Source organism: Caretta caretta, chromosome 6 (assembly GCF_965140235.1).
Source record: "Caretta caretta isolate rCarCar2 chromosome 6, rCarCar1.hap1, whole genome shotgun sequence".
In the NCBI taxonomy this organism is placed as follows: domain Eukaryota; kingdom Metazoa; phylum Chordata; order Testudines; family Cheloniidae; genus Caretta; species Caretta caretta.
Window position 1 is genome coordinate 104,603,187 of NC_134211.1, and position 18,028 is coordinate 104,621,214.

Below are 18,028 nucleotides of genomic sequence, written 5' to 3' on the forward strand. Positions count from 1 at the left end.
TGTGGCAGAGGCAGTGATAGAGTCCTGTTCACCAGTGTGGCATTCAGTCACATTAACCACAATACCACCCTTTCTTTTCCTGCAATCCTTGCCCCTGTTGTTGCCCAGGCAGCCTGAAGGAGAAGGAGGAAACAGCCTCTGTGGAACTCAGAGAGTTGAGCTTCTCAGTGAAATGTTTGTAAGAATTTTTTTGACATGGGGAAAACAATCTATTCCCCTCCCCCTCCTCCCCCCCCTCAACATCTCATTCTCAGAAACAACTGAACCATTTTAGCGGAAACTTCCTAAATTAATTCAGCCTGAGGCAGACATCTGATGTGGAAAATTTTACCTCAACTGGTTTAAGTTTGGCAAAGTTATAAGCAACTGAAAACAGGATCTTGTAATCGAAAGTGTTGGGCAAACGTAACTATAGGTGTCGCTACCTGCCGAGTGTGTGCGTGTGTGTGTATATATATCGGGGTGGCCAACCTGTGGCTCCAGAGCCACATGCGGCTCTTCAGAAGTGAATATGGAGCTCCTTGTATAGGCACCGACTCCGGGGCTGGAGCTACCGGTGCCAACTTTCCAATGTGCCGGGGGTGGGGGGTGCTCACTGCTCAGCCCCTGGCTCTGCCACAGGCCCTGCCCCCACTCCACCCCTTCCCACCCCCTCCCCTGAGCCTGCCATGCCCTCGCTCCTTCCCCTGCTCACCATGAAACAGCTGATTGGGAGGATGGGGGAGGCGCTGATCGGTGAGTCAGCTGGTGGGCAGGAGGTGCTAGGAGTGGGGCCGGGGGGGGGTGATGCGGGGCTGCTGACGTATTACTGTGGCTCTTTGGCAATGTACATTGGTAAATTCTGGCTCCTTCTCAGGCTCAGGTTGGCCACCCCTGATATATATATATATTGCACATAGGACACTACATTACATGAACATTATTAAGATGTTAAAGTCAAGTACTCCAAAGTTAGGAAATGCTAGAATAAAGGTTGTCTGTTCAATCTTAATTTGCCCCCCTTGTGCATATGTATTATGATAGTTTTAATTTAATGATCACATACTATTTTTTCCAGAGGACCTCTGCCTCATTTAGTGTACAGAATGGACAGTGCTCACCTGACAAGCAGTTATTCAATATTTTGTTTTCTCCTCATTGCTCAGTGTGGGACCCCATGCTTTACTGACTGCACACTATTCAAACCCTGGTTTGAAGATAGAATTATTAATTTTCTCATGGGCTTTTCTGTGGTGCTGTCACAAGGTGGCTCTTCATTTAAGAAGGAAGAAGCTAGTTAGGGTGGCCACTGACACATTCCCAGAATGCTGAATAGTTTGGTACTTCCAGGAATGGCATGTGCCTCTTCCCCCACCCCCTGCTGGGGTGTGACTTTGTATGCACGGTGAGTGCAAGGTCACACCGGTGGGAGGAAGTGCAGTGCGCTCTTCAAGAAGGATGTGGATAAATTGGAGAGAGTCCAGCGAAGGGCAACAAAAATGATTAGGGGACTGGAACACATGAGTTATGAGGAGAGGCTGAGGGAGCTGGGATTGTTTAGCCTGCAGAAGAGAAGAATGAGGGGGGATTTGATAGCTGCTTTCAACTACCTGAAAGGGGGTTCCAAAGAGGATGGCTCTAGACTGTTCTCAATGGTAGCAGATGACAGAACGAGGAGTAATGGTCTCAAGTTGCAGTGGGGGAGGTTTAGATTGGATATTAGGAAAAACTTTTTCACTAAGAGGGTGGTGAAACACTGGAATGCGTTACCTAGGGAGGTGGTAGAATCTCCTTCCTTAGAGGTTTTTAAGGTCAGGCTTGACAAAGCCCTGGCTGGGATGATTTAACTGGGAATTGGTCCTGCTTCGAGCAGGGGGTTGGACTAGATAACCTTCTGGGGTCCCTTCCAACCCTGATATTCTATGATTCTATGATTCTATGATTCTTCCAAATTGTGTCCTCTGTCAGACATCTACATCTGACATCTAGTTTTGTCTCAGTACCAGACAGGGGACAAACAACCCAAAAGAAGACTGTGTCTTGTTTAAAATCAAATGAATGCTCTGCCTAAGAATACAGCAGCCGCAACTCTACTTCCCAGTTACGGTTATAAGAAAGCGCCCAAGCCATATAAATGTGGAGAGACTGAGACAGTAGACACCCTGTCAGGAAAAGGGGCAGGTGAGAGCTGCCTGCATCAGTCAGGAAAGAGGCAACTGCCTGGCAACATCTTGAAAGAGTCAGGAGATTGGCAAGTGAAAGTTGCCAGAATCTAGGAGGTCCCTGTAGGAAGTTACATATTTTCCTGGGGGAAGGCTGAAGGCAGGAGAGTGATTTGCCAGCTAACGTGCCCAGGCCAGAAGGTTGGGGAGGGCTGAAGGCACAGGAGTAATGGAGGGACTTACCCGCTGACATCTCCATGTTGGAGAGCTGGAGCCAGGTGATCACTGGAAGGGCCTACTTGGTGGCCTGTCTCTGAGATGAGACCGTAATGGAACAGGTGAAGTGAGGCATGGTTCTCTGGTGAGGATGAACTCCCAGCACAGAGGCTTGCAGGGGAGCTGTGTTCCTGATGGGAAGAGCACGGTTGCACTCCTGCAGGAAGGGCTGGAGTGGCTGCCCTGGTAAAAGGACAGGAGTGGAGTGAAGAAGAGCCTAGGTGTGGCGGAAGCTGTGGTATTTGCTATGTCAATGGTCAGGAGGATGTGGGATTGTAAGGACTATATACACTGGGTGTGAGAAATGGACTATGTTTGCGGCTTTTGTTATTGATTATTTGAACTATATTTTAGTAACAAACTGGCCCCAAGGAGGATCTTAGGGAGTCAAGAAAGCATGCATGGAGTTACTGGTCACCCTAAAGGAGGGAAATTGAAGCAAACATGTTGCAGCTTGCTGGACAGCGTTCCAGGTGGGGCTTCCCTCTGACAGGTGCTTATCACAATAATATTTGTGTATTTCACAAACATTAATTAGTTAATCTTTACAACAGGGATGAGATGAGGGAGTATTATTAGTCCCCCATCTGTAAAACGGGGATGAGGCACAGAAAGGTTAAGGACAAAAGTTTCCACTAGTTTTGAGTGCCCAATTTGAGACACATAGGACCTGATTTTTTTAGAGTACATAGCACTTTCTATGTTCAAAGCACAGCTCCCATTGACTTCAATTGCAGCTGTTAGTGCTCAGCAGTTCTTCAAATCAGAGCCCAGGGTCTCAAGTCAGGCACCCAGAGAATAAGGAACACGTAATTAGTGACCACCTGTGAAAAGTTTGGTTTAAGTGACTAGCCCAGGATCACATAGGAACTTTGTGGTAGAGGCAAGGAAAGAATCCAGTTCTCCAGGGCAGCGTTCACCTGCCTTAACCATGAGACCTTCCTTTCTCTTCCTGTCATCCCCTGCCTCATTCATGACACACCTTCCAGCTTCTGCACAGATGAAGCAGGAGTCCTACTGACAACAGTCTCCTTCACTATACAAGAGAGATTCATTCACAGAGCATGCCCAGCCAGTGCACTGAAGGAATCCTATGGGTGGATGGAGAATGCTCAGTTGCTCTGTGGGGATGACACAGGAGCAGTCTGATCGCAGGTAGGACCTGTGATGGGTTGGAGCATACTCAGTGGCTCTGTGGGACTGGTGCATGCACAATCTGGTCAGCACTGAGAGCTGTGAAAGGCTCAAGCATGCTCAGTGAGGACAGCATCTTCAGAGATTTTAGCTGCTAAAATCAAAGAAGTTTCTATGAGCATGTGTGAACTGTGATTGTTTTTTTCCCCAAAGGCTTATGAATTGGCCAAATGTGGGCAGATTTTCCTGGGGAAGAAAAAAGGCACACCCTGATAGAAAGGTCACCTTCTGCCAAATGTCAGGTCCCTGCTCCAGAGCATGAAAGTGCTAAATCTTTTAGAGGAAAAGGTCACAAGGAATTTTTTTAATATGGGAGAAACAATGTATTTTTCCCCTAGCCTTGTTCTCAGAAAAATAACAGTTCGGGCTGAAATTTTACAAAAACAAATAATAATAAGCCTGAGGCAGATGCATATATATAACATTTCAACATGAGTGGTTAAAGTCTGGCAAAGTTATAAGCAACTGGAAACAGGCAACCTTGATAATAGGCTTCCTGCCCCAGGTATAATATTTCGCTTTTGTTAGCATGATAAGAAAAGATGTTAATCACACTGCCTACTTTTACTCTTCTTTTAATCTCCTTTGCCAATCTTTTCTGTTTCCCTTTGTAGGAAACGAGGCATGAAAATCAGCACCATGTAACCAGCCAGTTGTCTATAGACCATAAGCAAGTGATCAGCAGACCACCACAGTAGTTCACAGGCCCCTGTTTGGAAAACCTCTGGTTTAGAGCATAAATGACTCCAACATTTGTTTGTCAGTGGAATTTTGCAGAGTTGTGAATATGCTAGATATGATGTAATCGTAAAGATAAAGTGTCCCCTGTTAAGGAAAAGTTAGCACATGTGACTCCATTTTGGTTTGGGGCCCACCATTGTCCAAAAACAAGCACATCATGCACCAGAAGGCGTGTTCCTTAGATACTGCATTCCTGTGAAAATCCTCCTCCTTGTCTCCAGCCTGCCTTGACTCCCAGTATCTGTTTTTTTGGTCAGTCCCTAACTCCCTATCTCCTGGCCTTTGATGTGAGGCCTCCCATCCTGATAATAAAAGTTACTGATGCATGGCTTTAGGACCATGCTATGTAATTAACATACTGGTTTAGCACGAGGAATGCACCAAGCAGGGATAGGTGGTAGATAAGAAAAGGGTTTGTTTATTGGCTAAGGTTTCCGATGCACGAGGGCAACATGCTTTGCTAAGGGCAACATGCTTTGCTAAAAAGTATATAACCTTTGTATAATCTGTATTCGGGGTCCCCTCCTGGCTAGCAGGGGGGCACCACGCTCAAGCGTAATAAACTTAGTGTTTTTTGGGAACTCTGCAGTTGTGGACTTTGGTTATGTGCCTCAGCCTAGATTCGAACTGTGCGTGACCTATCAGATATAATTCGCAGCATTTGTGTGCGTGTCCTACCAGGTGTAATTCGTAGCATTTGTGTGCGTGTCCTATCAGGTATAATTCGTAACACCCCCTCTCATGCCCAGCTAGCTTAAAAGAGGGCACCTGGAGCTGAGAAGAGAGAGAGACCTAGTGAGTCAAGCCTGCCTGGGAGCACGGACTGGAAGAGCAAAGAAATGAGCATGTGAGAGCTGCCTGAGAGAGACAGAGTCTGCAGAGAGCCACAAGCTCTGCAGGCCCTCCGTGGGAAAAGAGAGGAATTGGCTGGGAGACCAGCAGAGGGCTTAGTCCACTGACCTTCCCGAGCTAGCAGGCTGAACAGGGCTGAGAGCTAGCGGCGGGAAGCACAAAGGGACTTAGGTGTTGCAATGCTGAGCATCACAGTGCCTAACCTTTAGGTGCCTTAAAAAAAAAAAAAAAAACAAAAAAAACAAAAAAAACCAACAGAGGAACAATGCTGAGATCCACAAAGCCTGAGTTAGGTGCCTAGGCTCCCAGTACATTGAATGGGAAGAGACAGTCTCTTTGGAATGTGATCCACAAAAGCCACAAGGCGAGATAGAATGCTGCCTAAACCAGCCCATGGGAGATGCTGACAAGAGCGTTGTCAGCCCACTCCTCTCTCGGAGATAGGCACCGAAATCCAGGCTGCAGGGAGGCACCTATTTTTGCTTAGCGATTCAGAGATGTGAACCCACCACCTGGAATCCGGCAGCTTAGGTGGCTAAGTCACTTCTCAAAGAAATGAGTTAGGTGTCTGCTTTGCTCCACACCAAATGCCTGGGGGAGGGGATGGTGGTCACCATATAACTTTCAGCTCAGTGGTTAGAGCACTCTCCTGGAATGGGACAGCCAAGGTTCAATTCCCTCCTCTCTGCCAGAGGAGAAAAGATTTGAATGTTCCATTTCAAGCATTTCCTCCATAAGTGTCTACCTTAGGGGTGTGCAAACTATGGCCTGCGGGCCGAATCGGCCCCTCAGGGCTTTGGATCTGGCCCGCAGGATTGCCCCCCATGGTGCTGCAGGCCCCACGCCACTCTCAGAAGTGGCCTGCAGCACGTCCCTGGGGCCCCTGGGCAGGGGGGGCAGAGGGCTCCATGCGTTGCCCTTGCCTCAAGGCACTGCCCCCTGCAGCTCCCATTGGCCGGGAACAAGGAACCGTGGCCAATGGGAGCTTCGGGGGAGGTACCTGGAGCTGTGGCAAGCAGGGGGGCCACGCAGGGGTGTGGTTCTGGCCGCTTCCCAGAGCGGCACCGTGTGGGGCCAGGGCAGGCATGCAGGGAGCCTGCCCTGGCCCTGATGCACACCGCTGCCACCCCAGAGCCCGCCCCCCAACTCCCTGCCCTAAGCCTCCTGCCTGCACCTCACACCCCTCCTACACCCCAACTCCCTGCCCTGAGCCCCCTGTTGCACCCTGCACCCCTCCTGCACCCCAATCCCCTACCCTGAGCTGCCTCCCGCAGTCTGCACCCCTCCTGGACTCCTGCCCTGAGCCCCCTCCTGCACCCCAACCCCCTTCCCTGAGCCCCCTCATGCACTCCTCACCCCTCCTCTGCCCCAATCCCTTGCCTTGAGCCTGTTCCTGCACACCGCACCTCCTCCCTCACGCCACACTCCCTTACGCACTCCAACCCCCGCCCCGGCCCTGCATACAATCTCCCCACCCAGATGTTGCCCTCAGCCCAAAAAGTTTGCCCACCCCTGGTCTACCTGTTTCTTCAGCATGCACCATTAGTTCACAAATCACGCCCAAAATCCTTTGTTCTGGATATATCAGTTCTTTAAAGATGGAGCAGTGACACACCTGGGATACTGTGCACCCCTAAAGTTTCCTGCCACACCTGACTGAGAAGTGTGGATACCCTTTTTGGAAGAGGGGACCAGATTGGCAGAATTTCTGAAGCCTCAAAAAAGCAATTAGGGGCTAACCTACAGAAAAAAATTACTAAAGTGGTTCCCTTGCAGATCTGGTGATGACCACTTCAACATGATATTGGCAATACAGGCAGTTGCCTGCTGCCCTCAATGGGTATTGTGGCAGAAGAATGATATAAGAAAGACAAAATAAATTACAGAAACAGAAAATATGGTCAGCAAGTAATGCAAGCTAGTAAGATGGAGGAGAAGGCCTGAGTCAGAAACACAAGTTGAGGTAGGAAATTGTAACTAAATATATATATATAATTGTATACTTGTGTAATTGATGTGGGGTATTAGATTAGATTTGAGTTGGAGGTTTAAGTGGTAAAATATAAGTAGGCTGACACCAGAGGGGTAAGGGACTAATACATATGTATCACTGATGAGTGTGTATTAGGTATTTAAGAAAGATAAGGCTGTCATGCAAGGCCTATAGGCTCTAGGTCTGTAAGATATAGCTTGGCCATAGAAGGCCTCAGGCCAGAAACAGGTCAGCATGACTAGTTGACTGAGAGATAACTCTGTATCCGTAAAGTGTAAGATTACAGTAAAAGATATGTTAAGGTGCTGATGTTCTGGCAACTATGCAGCAATAGACTGGAAAATATGTTGCAATGTATCAGTTAGTGTCACATGATGACCAGTAATAACATCTTGAGGAATTCTGCAAGGACCGCATGTTACCATAGTAACTCATTGACATAAATGCTAATGAATGAAAGAGGAACTAGGGAGTTAGCCTATGAAAAACAAGGCACCCTGAAATTAGTGGAGGGTGGAAGTACAGATAAAGAAAAGGAGCTGAAACCATTATGCATAAACATATGGTACAGGGGGCATTAGGGTAACACACTTTAAAGGCTGTATCCTGGACTGTGTGCCTTGAGGGAAAGAGACGCCAGGATGACAACTACTGGTCCTTACCCATAACTATTTCACATTTGGGGACAATGTATACCTTCAGATCAGCGGCACTGCTATGGGTACCCGCATGGCCCCACAGTATGCCAACATTTTTATGGCTGATTTAGAACAACGCTTCCTCAGCTCTCGTCCCCTAAAGCCCCTACTCTACTTGCGCTATATTGATGACATCTTCATCATCTGGACCCATGGAAAAGAAGCCCTTGAGGAATTCCACCATGATTTCAACAATTTCCATCCCACCACCAACCTCAGCCTGGTCCAGTCCACACAAGAGATCCACTTCCTGGACACTACAGTGCTAATAAACAATGGCCACATAAACACCACCCTATACCGGAAACCTACTGACCGCTATTCCTACCTGCATGCCTCCAGCTTTCACCCTGACCACACCACACGATCCATCGTCTACAGCCAAGCTCTGCGATACAACCGCATTTGCTCCAACCCCTCAGACAGAGACAAACACCTACAAGATCTCTGTCAAGCTTTCTTACAACTACAATACCCACCTGCAGAAGTAAAGAAACAGATTGATAGAGCCAGAAGAGTTCCCAGAAGTTACCTACTACAGGACAGGCCTAACAAAGAAAATAACAGAACGCCACTAGCCGTCACCTTCAACCCCCAACTAAAACCCCTCCAACGCATTATTAAGGATCTACAACCTATCCTAAAGGATGACCCAACACTCTCACAAGTCTTGGGAGACAGGCCAGTCCTTGCCTACAGACAGCCCCGCAACCTGAAGCAAATACTCACCAACAACCACATACCACACAACAGAACCACTAACCCAGGAACTTATCCTTGCAACAAAGCCCGTTGCCAATTGTGCCCACATATCTATTCAGGGGACACCATCACAGGGCCTAATAACATCAGCCACACTATCAGAGGCTCGTTCACCTGCACATCCACCAGTGATATATGCCATCATGTGCCAGCAATGCCCCTCTGCCATGTACATTGGTCAAACTGGACAGTCTCTACGTAAAAGAATAAATGGACACAAATCAGATGTCAAGAATTATAACATTCATAAACCAGTCGGAGAACACTTCAATCTCTCTGGTCACGCAATCACAGACATGAAGGTCGCTATCTTAAAACAAAAAACTTCAAATCCAGACTCCAGCGAGAAACTGCTGAATTGGAATTCATTTGCAAATTGGATACTATTAATTTAGGCTTAAATAGAGACTGGGAGTGGCTAAGTCATTATGCAAGGTAGCCTGTTTCCTCTTGTTTTTTCCTACCCCCCCCCAGATGTTCTGGTTTAACTTGGATTTAAACTTGGAGAGTGGTCAGTTTAGATGAGCTATTACCAGCAGGAGAGTGAGTTTGTGTGTGTATGGGTTGGGGGGGATGTGAGAAAACCTGGATTTATGCAGGAAATAGCCCGACTTGATTATGTAAAGAGTTGTCACTTTGGATGGGCTAGCACCAGCAGGAGAGTGAATTTGTGTGGGGGGGTGGAGGGCGAGAAAACCTGGATTTGTGCTGGAAATGGCCCACCTGATGATCACTTTAGATAAGCTATTACCAGCAGGACAGTGGGGTGGGAGGAGGTATTGTTTCATGATCTCTGTGTGTATATAAAGTCTGCTGCAGTTTCCATGGTATACATCTGATGAAGTGAGCTGTAGCTCACGAAAGCTCATGCTCAAATAAATTGGTTAGTCTCTAAGGTGCTACAAGTACTCCTTTTCTTTTTGCGAATACAGACTAACACGGCTGTTACTCTGAAAAGTGGTAATGATGATGACAATGATGATAATAATGATAATAATGATTGACTTCTCAGGGTCTGTACCAGGAAATGTAAGAGATGCCAGTATTAGGACTAGACATGCTGTTTTACCCCTTACTTTCCTGCTGTATTGCCGTGTTTTTGATATTGTTTATTGGCTTAGTAAGATTCTTAATACAAGGACAATTGAGAACTTGTGAGTACTTCAGTTCTGGTTCTTATTACTCATGTGCTCCTAGAGTCTCCAAACCTCATGATTTTCTTAATGGTGATTCTCCCTTTGCTAATCCTGATACTGTAGTCATTTAGGAGTCCAAACTCTTAACCCAGAGCACAGTGCTCTAGTATAAAACCAATCAACAAATTAATCCAGAAATTAATAAAAATGGTGATTTTTTTTATTTCGTATTGTTAACAGGAAGATATATTTTAAAAAGCAACAACATTGTTCATGGTTTGTTGGTAGAGAAGGCTCTAACTTTTCCAAAACCAAATTCGGACTCTGGCATGTTGAGGAAGAGGCAAAAGGATTAAGAACTAAGGTGTAACTCCACTGACAATGTAATTATACCAGGAATTAAAATTTTTTATTGTCTCTCATAACATAAATTTCCTTGGCTGAGTTCTGTAAGTAGTGTAAAGAATGGCAGCTCCCTGAATGTAAGGTATCTTGTAGAAAGCTTGCCCTGCTAGCATGGACTGGACTGAATAGAGACATGGGATTTATAGTTTATTATAACAATGTATAACCCACTAAACCCCCGCGCCCCCCCCCCGTGCTTTTCCCTCCCCCTTCTTTTCTCCCCTATGACTGGACGGATGTTAACAGGCCACTTCACCTTGAATGGTCCCTTGAAATATGTTAACTACTTATGCTAACCAATCTGCTCCACCTTGTACTTAGCTGTGACACTCAGGGCATGGCTCCACTTGCAGATGTAGAGCGCGGGGAGTTAAACCAACCCTTGGAGGCCGCAGCAGGGAAAGCGCTGCCGTGTGCTCACGCTGTCAGTTGCAAGCGCAGTGGGGCGGCCACGTTAGCAGCTCTTGCAACGCCACAGAGAGCCGTGCATTGTGGTAGCTACCCCAGTGTGTGCAAGTGGCTGCAGCCTGCTTTTCAAAAGCGGGGGTGGGGGAATGGAGTGTGACAGGGAGTGTGTTGTGTGTATGTGGGGGGACAGACAGACTGTGTTTTGCGGGGCAGAGGGTGTGTCAGCATGGTGTCTTGTAAGTTCAGACAGCAGCAGAGGGAAGGGGGAAACCCTGACATCAGGACCCACCCCCACCTCTCTCTCTCTCTCACACACACACACACACACAGTGCCTGTCTCGGCAGCAGCAGCATTCCACAGTAATGGTTGCTTTGTCCCAGAGCAGATAAGCAGGCCGGGTGTCAGAAACGGAGCTTTGAAAGGGGATATCCACATGCCTGCAGCCGAGTTCAAAACAATGAGACGAGTGGCCACTTGACTTCAAGGAATTATGGGACATTTCCGAAGGCCAATCACAGTGCAATAACGCAACACATCGTCCACACTGACACCCGGGCATTTCAGCCGGGGCGCAGCAAGCTCTATGCTTCTCATGGAGGTGGATTATCAGGAGCACTCCAGCTGCAGGGTCCAGGCGCTCTACATGCCTTGCTAGTGTGGACATCTCAGGAGTTAAGGCGCCCAGGGCTGATTTAATGCGCTCTAACTTGCAAGTGTAGCCAAGGCCTCAAGAGTATATTTCCCAGACCTGAAGAAAAGCTCTGTGTAAGCTCAAAAGTTTGCATCTCTCCGCAACAGAAGTTGATCCTATAAAAGATATATACCTGGTCTCTCTGCTAGCATGGTTATATAACCCCACTTATTTTAAGTAGACTTGTGCTCTCTAGGTCCCACTTAACCGGAGAAAATACAGTCATTGGAACATAGTGGAGATTTGTGACAGCAAATGTTACCTGCTGTTCTCTGCAGTAGTTTAGCCGTAAGTCTTGTGTCTCTCAGGCATGCAAGTCTTGAGCAGTGGGTTACAGTATTGTCTTTTAGTAGTGATTACTCATGAAGGGTCTTCTGTACTTCTGGTACCAGAGAAGGAAACTGCAGTGTAAGCACCTCTCAGCCTTGATTTTTCTGCAGAAAAATGGTCCTCTGGGAGGAAACTCAAACTAAACTGCCCTCCAGATGACTGAACACAACAGGGCCAAACCCAATTATTCAAGAAGATGCTGATATTAGTCTTTTCTCAGTGAGAAACACCAAGCAGAGACAATTCTTTGGAACTAACTAAACTCTAGATAATTAAAGGTTGCCCCCTCTGCCTTCTCCTTTGAGAAGTCTTTGAGAGGTATTGCCATTATAAAATTATTGACAAGCATGGAACAAAATCACAAAGAAAGGCGAATAGTACATATGCCACACTACGAAAGGCGAATAGTACATATGCCACACTACAAAAGGATAATTTGCATACATTGCAATGACCAGCAGCAATGGTTTTCTACTAGTCTGCACCACATTCTCCCACTTTGCACAGAGCAAACTGAACAATTTATCTCCATATAATTGTGCTAAGGCCACAGGCATCTGAAATTCCTGATAAAATTTTGCCATCCTTTGTTGTGATGATGAATCACTATGTGTGTTTCTTCTGTGCTTGTTAATCTCGCTCTGCAGTCTGTACCCTGTATGTGTGCAAAGAGAGAAATTGAACATTGACCCTAAATGACAATGAACTGAGAGTGGTTTTTTAAACATATTTTTTTTAAGTCATCCTATTTCACTTTTCAAAGCTATCTGCTTGAATATGTCCTGCAGATGGGAAGTGTCACAATTTCTCCCACAATGGCTGATTTAGAAATGGATTAATTTATAGAGTATTTGATCCTTAAAATGAAGAGCAGGAATTAATCCCATGAGCAAGAGTGCCTTACAGAAAAAACAGGAGAGTGTTCTAATATATCTATCGACATGCTGAGGCCTGTTTGGGAAAACAGGGGAGCCAATCTTGGAACACAGAAGACAATAAAGAATTCAGCTAATGTAGGGGCTGGCTGGAAAATTTTAATAGAGCTACTTAGCCGAAGAGAATCATGAATAAGTAAACTAATGATAGAACAATACAATCTACTCTGAGCAGTTGCAACATTTCATTTTAGTCAGTGGATTGCTTACGGCTCACAGCAATTGGCGCACCCAAGCAAAAAAACGAATGCAGTCAATCAAGCACCTGCTGCACTTTGTGTCTCTCTCAGTGGACACCAGAACCCTTGGTCAGACACAGTACCAGGAACAACGGGAGGAAGTTCAAAGGCCAGATTCTGTTGGTAAAATGCCACTAATTTGCTTGATGCTAGTTATATAAACATGTACATACATTTATATCTCCTCCATGTTGTAGTCACTATTAGTATCTTCATATCTTATTCAGATGCTCTATTGGAAAATGAAAACAAGGCTAAAGGGAAAATGTTCAAGAGCTAATTAGTAACGTAGGTGCAATGGCTCAGAGGAGTTGTAGTTCTGTTGCCTTGCATTCCCATTCTCCTCTGTGGTACCAATGACTTTCTATGAGATGTAGGCTACTAAGTGTCTGAGTCACTTTTAAAAATGGAGCTTGAGCTCCTAAATCACTAAGCCATTTCTGGAAATTTTACCCAAGGGTCTGTCTTTACTAACAGCCCAGGAAAAGATTTTGGAATAATTGTTCATAGGAATAATTGTTTAGCCTAGAGGAATAACCCATAGTTTTTGCTTCTTGGTCTTTTGCCTTGACTTGCTCACTGTTCCAAAGTCCCCTTGGAATTATTTTCTGCTTCAAGGCCACCCATTCTGCTCCCAAAGCTTCCCTCTTTCTTCTGACTTCTTTCCCTCCTTCCAGCGCACTCTCTCTCCACTAAAACTCCAATCTTCCATGTCTTCCACATTCCTTTCTTTTATAATCCCCATTGTATAACTCTTCCCAGTACTTCTGCCTGACAAACATTCACTAGCACTGCATTCCCACAACTAGGGTCCGGATTAAGCTGGCACATGATGGCTCAACATACCAGCAATTTGATGGGTGCTTCACCATTTAAATGAAGTCAGTCCTTCATTTAAAAAAAAAAGTTTAATTCTTTATGCAGAAAAACTTCTTAATGAAAACCAATACAGGGCTGTCTTGCTAAGTTGCAGATTCAAACAAAAATAATACTTGTTAAGAGTAGACTGTCCCATTTCGGTCAATGGCATGTTGACTCTGAAGCCTGATGACAACACAAATCTCATCATTAACTATTTCACTACTGATCATTCCAAATCAGAAATTCAGTCTCTGGCTCTTAGTTGTAATTGATCTAAGAAGCCACATATTACAGCTGCTGTTCCCTAATTTGTGGGTGAAGTTTTTACAAGTACTCAGATACCATCATGACGGTTGTGATGCTGGCAGACCAGGTGCCAGCTCTTGCCAAGGCTTTAGGCCTCCGCTGAGCACTGACAAATTAGTTGCTGGAATGAAGTCTTTCATAGTATGGTTAAGATGGGTATTGGACTTATAACAATGTGTTTAGTGTTTAGACTTTATGAACGGTTTCAGAGTAGCAGCCGTGTTAGTCTGTATCTGCAAAAAGAAAAGGAGTACTTGTGGCACCTTAGAGACTAACAAATTTATTTGAGCATAAGCTTTCATGAGCTACAGCTCACTTCATCGGATGCATGAAGTGAGCTGTAGCTCATGAAAGCTTATGCTCAAATAAATTTGTTAGTCTCTAAGGTGCCACAAGTACTCCTTTTCTTTTTGCAGACTTTATGAAGTGTTTGTAAGTTGCTGCATCCATTAATCTCACTTATGATTTCTTTATCACCTCCTATAAGGTTAAGATTTTGCTTTGCAACTGTAAAAAATGTTTTACTCTGAAAGTGTGAACTCAGTCAGGAGGGCTCATTGCCTACCCATCACGAAAAGGACCTGGGGATTACAGTGGATGAGAAGCTGGATATGAGTCAGCAATGTGCCAAGAAGGCCAGTGGCATATTGGGCTATATTAGTAGGAGCGTTGCCAGCAGATCGAGGAAAGTGATTATTCCCCTCTATTCAACACTGGTGAGGCCACACCTGGAGTACTGCGTCCAGTTTTGGTCCCCCCACTACAGAAGGGATGTGGACAAATTGGAGAGAGTCCAGCAGAGGGCAATGAAAATGATTAGGGGGTTGGGGCACATGACTTACGAGGAGAGGCTGAGGGAACTGGGGTTATTTAGTCTGCAGAAGAGAAAAGTGACAGGGGATTTGAGAGCAGTCTTCGACTACTTGAAAGGGGGTTCCAAAGAGGATGGAGCTAGGCTGTTCTCAGTGGTGGCAGATGACAGAACAAGGAGCAATAATCTCAAGTTGCAATGTGGGAGGTCCAGGTTGGATATTAGGAAAGACTATTTCACTAGGAGGGTGGTGAAGCACTGGAATGGATTACCTAGGGAGGTGGTGGAATCTCCATCCTTAGAGGTTTTTAAGGTCAGGCTTGACAAAGCCCTGGCTGGGATGATTTAGTTGGTGTTGGTCCTTCTTTGAGCAGGGGATTGGACTAGATGAGCTCCTGAGGTCTCTTCCAACCCTAATCTTCTATGATTCTAAGAAGGCCTATAAAAACTAAATGGGCCATTGTGGGGCACCACACTATAAAGACTTTGTTAATTGCCTCTTCAGACCCAGGAAGAAGTTATGTGCAAAAAGGCTCATCACCTCAGCTTTAATTCTGGAAGAAGGAAATAAAAATAGCTGACAAGAAATTTTTTCATATCTTGTGCTGTTTGGACTCTCACAAGGCTGGAGCTACGTAACAGAAGCAGAGACCCCTTGGCTTAGCCCTAAAACACATTCAGAGCTGAACGATTACTGTAATTCTGTCATCTTTTAAAACCATAGACTGACTAATTTGTGTATATATGCTTGCCTGCTTTAATCTTGTAATATCTCATTTCTTTTATCAGTTAATAAATCCTTAGGTAATTTACTATAGGTAAGATCTAAGGTACAAATTAACCTGGGGTAAGTGATTGGTCCTTTGGGACTGGGAGTAACATGAATATTGTAATATATTGGTGTAAAGTGACCATCTGTCACTGAGTCCAGCTTGCCTGGGTGGCAAGAGAGACTGGAGTGCCCAAGGGGACTGACTGTAACTCCATGGTAAGACTGTTATAGCACTTGAGGAGTTCACACTTGCTACTGGGGTGGTAAAATCTAATTATAGAACAACCGGTTTGGGGTGTCTGCCCTGCTTCTTGACAGTTTGCCCTGAGGTTGGCATTTGTGGCCGTGAGCCACTCCAGACAGCATGGCAATTGGCATAAGGTTTCTGGTGTGAATGCTCACTAAACATGAATTTAAAAATTGCTTTTTGGGAGTATTTGAATATGTATGCTCAAAAATCTCTTACAGCAACATCCTAGAAAATGTCCTAGATAACTGAATCATATTATTGTTCATAAGTGGACACAAAAGGGGAGTGAACACTGTCAAAATAAGTTAGTTTTCAAAATTTAAAAAAGGATATTTGCCAAATTGTTTTGGCATTATTCACCCAGCATTCAATATAGATTGATGATAACTGTTCCATACCGATAGTCATTCTAAATGTTGGATCTCATTATAAATGCAACAATTTTGTAATAATGAAAGGTTGAAGTGATTAATTTATAAGAAAAAGTAAAAAACCTCCAGTAAGCTTGTATATATAGCTCAGTTTAAGAAATGACTAAATGGGGTGTGTCAGGAGACAACATGATACAAGTATTTGCAGAGTTTCAACACCTCTGGATAGAGAGGAATTATTTCGGATTGTCTACTGGTGTTATACCTAGTAGCAATGGGTTGGTACTTTTAAAATGAAAACATAGACTGAATCTGAGGAAAAAATTCCTGACAGTGAACCCTTTAGGTGGTCTCCTAAGGAAAAAGGAAGCTCTATTACTTTAAAACAAGACTTGTAAAGAAAAGGAGAATGCACTGTTGCAAACTATGGTATACTGGCAGAGGGTGGGCAGTGATCCAATGGAGTCACTGGAATCTGATTCTGATAGCTTTGCCTTTCTGCTCCTTGAATGGCATGACTTTGTCCCCCAGTATTCATTATGAGACTAATGGCTTTAAGGCATACTCACATTTGTAGATGTTGCAGGGAGTAAGGGACTAAGACCCCTTGTATAACCACATATTGTGCTATCTCACAGATCACCAGACCAGGTTCTTCCTCTAAATGCACTGAAGGGGGACAGGCAGCATTCATGTGTGCAACATTTAATTGCTTAGATTTATCAAACACTTTTTTTCCTATGAGTTTAATTTAACAGTGTTCTTTGACTAAACTGAATACATTTGCTCTGTGAAGCAATTTGCCACTCACATATGAATTATATATATACAGTTGCTTTACCCTTATATATATTTTCATTTTCAAATGAGAGTAAATTCTTATATCCCTGAAACATTCTGCTGCTGGATTTAGGAATGTTTATGAGAACATATTGAGGTACAATGTGTTTCAGCTCTTGTTTGTCCTGTGTTACATATTACCATCTAAAGAAACAAAAGTATAAGTTTTAAAAAGCAATAATTACTGAATGTGAAATACTGCTTGGAATTGCTCCTGTGTGATCATTTTGGTAGGTGAATGGAAAAAAGCCGGTAATGGAAAAGCAGCTTTGTATGTAAAGAATGGAACTAAGTATGCACCAAAACCAAATAGATAAGAGAGCAGAGTACACTTTGCACAAGTAAAGGCAGTGTGGCCCCTTTGGTAGGAGCTATAAGTTCACACCCAACATTGTAGCAGCTTCCCTCTTTAATTCTGAATTGCAGCCAGTGGAAGCCATGGGTAACGTTCTGCTGGCATTCTCTCTCGACTTACAGCAGTGCAACACCACTGAAATCAATGGAATTGCTCCAGATTTTCACCAATGTGAATGAGGCTCTTCAGTTCCGTCTTGCTATACAGCTACACAGGAATTGCCAGGAAACCTAAGGTCCATCTATTCGTTTATTCTGTCCCCAATAGTGGCCAGTGACCAGGTATTTCAGAGGAAGATTAAAAAAACCACTGTGATAAATAATTATGGGATAACCAACCCCCAAAGATAGTTTTCTCCTAACACCCAATAAAGACCTGACATGCAAGCTCCATCCTGATCCAAGCATAATATTCTGGTACATGTAATTTCCACAGGCAGCACATGTCTGTTAAAGATGAGCAGGGTGAAGGGCCCCTTTTGACCTGCACACACTGTGCTTTGACCATGCCTGGAATAATACATTGATTGATATGATTCTATCACTGAGGGCTTTTTTATAAAGATAATTGTGTAAGCAAAGGTCTCACTGCAACTTTTTTAGAATTGGCCAGAGCTTTAACTCCTCTTCCTTAGAAACTGATGGTCATTTCACAATGAAA

The 18,028-nt window shown here is 44.7% G+C and overlaps 1 long non-coding RNA gene across 1 annotated transcript; it reads left to right on the forward strand.

The window, feature by feature from the left end:
- The first annotated feature begins 1,707 nt into the window (after window positions 1–1,707).
- On the forward strand, window positions 1,708–4,933 carry LOC125638360 (uncharacterized). Its single transcript, XR_007357204.2, has 2 exons — window positions 1,708–3,572; window positions 4,226–4,933. It is a non-coding gene; the product is annotated as an uncharacterized LOC125638360 (long non-coding RNA).
- The last annotated feature ends 13,095 nt before the right edge of the window (window positions 4,934–18,028 follow it).